General features: G+C 66.5%; 1 non-coding gene across 1 annotated transcript; it reads left to right on the forward strand.

Moving 5' to 3' along the window:
- Window positions 1-1,122: 1,122 nt before the first annotated feature.
- Window positions 1,123-1,276, forward strand: LOC140475148 (5.8S ribosomal RNA). The gene has a single exon (XR_011959726.1). It is a non-coding gene; the product is annotated as a 5.8S ribosomal RNA (ribosomal RNA).
- The last annotated feature ends 1,224 nt before the right edge of the window (window positions 1,277-2,500 follow it).

Raw genomic sequence — 2,500 nt, forward strand, 5'->3', positions numbered from 1 at the left:
AGCAGGCCCTGCAGCCGTGGTCACCGCCAAACCCCCCACAACTGTTGGGCGCCTACCTGCGCGGGGCAGGAGGACACTTTCCGATTTCAAATCTCCGTTTGCCGAGTCCACCCCGAACGCACGCGGGCGGGCGGGTTCGCATCACCCTTCGTCACAAGGGGCGAAGCCCGTTCCACCGTCTCGTCAGTAGTGCCGACCGGTCTGTGATCGACGAGGGGAGCCACACCAGGTCCGGCCCTGCTGCTTGGCGGCACCGCGTCGTCGGGAGCTCGCGACAGACGGAGGGTTTCGGTGTACTCTCCAGCCACGGGAAACGAAGCCGGTGATGCAGGCGCCGGTCTTTCGCTCCCAAATCGGCTGGGTTTACATCGTTGCTATCTAGTCACGCTCCCTTCAAACCCGACGGGGTACCTATTCCCCTCACCCGTCTGTGCGTATACAGCCTCTTTGCACTTGCGGGATGGGGGTGGTGGTTTAAAGACTCTCGAGTTGCCGCCCGTCGGTCTCCGAGCTCCGTGCAGTAGTGATCCCCAGCGAACTGCCAGCAGGGCGAACGAGCGATCCCGCTCTCGGTCGGGGCGCCTGGCGTCGATCGGTGGTCGGTGGCTTGCGGGCAAGCTGCGCTGTGAGTGTGGGAACGAGTATGACGAGCCGTTGCCGCGACTCCCAGTCCACCTCGGCGGTGGCTGGGCCGGGCGGGCGTCTGCTCGGGCGAGTGCCGCCCCCGCCTCCTCGCAGGAAGTCCGCTCGCCGACACGCCGCCACGTGCACGCGTCAGTGACGCTGCCGAACCGATGGCCGGTGCCCGTTCCCGCCTCTGCTTTTCCTAGGGCAAAGCTGCTGCACGCCTCGTGATACTAGGCGGGCGACATGGTGGCGGTGATCCTGCCTCCGTCGCTGCGGTGCGTTGGGGCACGCATCGCCTCTTGGGCGCCCTGTCCTCCTCCCCCCAATAGACGTATGTTTCTGCGGGCCGCACCAGGATGGTGCTCCCCATCGCTTCACGCCACCCTGCTCCGCCCGCACGCCGGCGTGCAGGTGGCTGTAGCTCAAGGTGGGGAGCGTATGTGCGGTCCGGGTCGCTTTCCTCTGGCGAGGGAGAGACCTAAAACAAACTCAGACAACTCTTGACGGTGGATCACTCGGCTCGTGCGTCGATGACGAACGCAGCTAGCTGCGAGAATTAATGTGAATTGCAGGACACATTGATCATCGACACTTTGAACGCACTTTGCGGCCCCGGGTTCTTCCCGGGGCCACGCCTGTCTGAGGGTCGTTTGGCAATCAATCGCACTCGCCTTGGCTGGCGAGAGCGCGGCTGGGGTGTCGCAGAGGACCCGTCCTCTTTGTCCCCCTAAGTTCAGACTCCGGAGCCCTCCGGCGTCGGAGCGCTTGGCCTTTCCCCCCCACCCTGCACATTCCGTTCGTCAGGCTCGACGCCATCCCCCCGCCGGGGAGCGCGGCCTGGCGTCCGTCTGTGTCGTGGCAGTGGGGCCAGCACGGCTGTCACCGGTCCCAGAATGGCTGTCGGTGGTTCACACTGTGTGTGTGTGCCAACCCTCCTGGTCTCTGGGACACGGAGCTGCCACGAAGTGTTGAGCCTCCAGTGGGGGGTCTGCCTAAGCTCTGCACGTCCGCATTGGGTCCGTCTCTCGGTTGGCTGGCAGTGGAAAGAGTGAAGGGAGCCGCGGAGGTCCGGTGCTGGTGCGCCGCCGGCCTGACCGTGGAGCTCGCCGGTTTGACACGCTGACCCGACTCGATGGTTGATCGATTGAGAGTGCTGGGAGCTGCAGGCCGCCCGCTGCTGCAGCCGCCCGTCTCGTGGTTCGTCCTCGGCCTTAAGTGGCCGGCGGGGCGTCTGATCCTGTCTCCCCTGCTGGCGCCGAGTGCCTGGCCGAGGGAGGAGGTTTTCGTCGAACGCTGTGACTTGGACGGTCGCACGCGCGTGGATCGCTGGCTCTTGGCTCTCCCGTTCAGTCCGCACGTTTTCCGCTCCGTCCTGCCACCGGTCTCGGGAGGTACGGAGGGGTTGGCGGGCGTGGTGTGTGCTCCGTCACCGTGCAGGCACACCTACCACGCCGTCGGCCGACCCCCGCACGGTCCTCCTGGCCATCGGGAGGACGGCGGAACGTCGGGCTGTCGGGGGCCAAGTCGCCAGAAGGCCACCGCTGTGTCTTCCGTACCCTGTCACCGTCGGCGTGCCTTCCTCAACTCGTCCGGCTCGGGGCCGCTGGGTTCAGGAGCGGCGTCGCCCGCCGGCCCCACTGAAGGCCGTGCCGTTCCGCGGCTGGCGATCGATGTGCGTGGCGTGCCTGCGCGACCGTTCGCCACTTGAGCCTCGGCACTCCTCTCTCCCTCTCTCTGACCGTCGGGCAGTCTCTGTCTGCTGGTGCCTCGCACGTCCCGGGCGGCGGGTCGTCACCCCCGCGACCGGGCCTCCGGCAAGGCAGGAATCAGGCTGACCCTTCCGCTCGAGTAAGCAGCCGGCACTTCCGAGTTT

This window comes from Chiloscyllium punctatum, unplaced genomic scaffold (assembly GCF_047496795.1).
Source record: "Chiloscyllium punctatum isolate Juve2018m unplaced genomic scaffold, sChiPun1.3 scaffold_1435, whole genome shotgun sequence".
Taxonomy (NCBI): domain Eukaryota; kingdom Metazoa; phylum Chordata; class Chondrichthyes; order Orectolobiformes; family Hemiscylliidae; genus Chiloscyllium; species Chiloscyllium punctatum.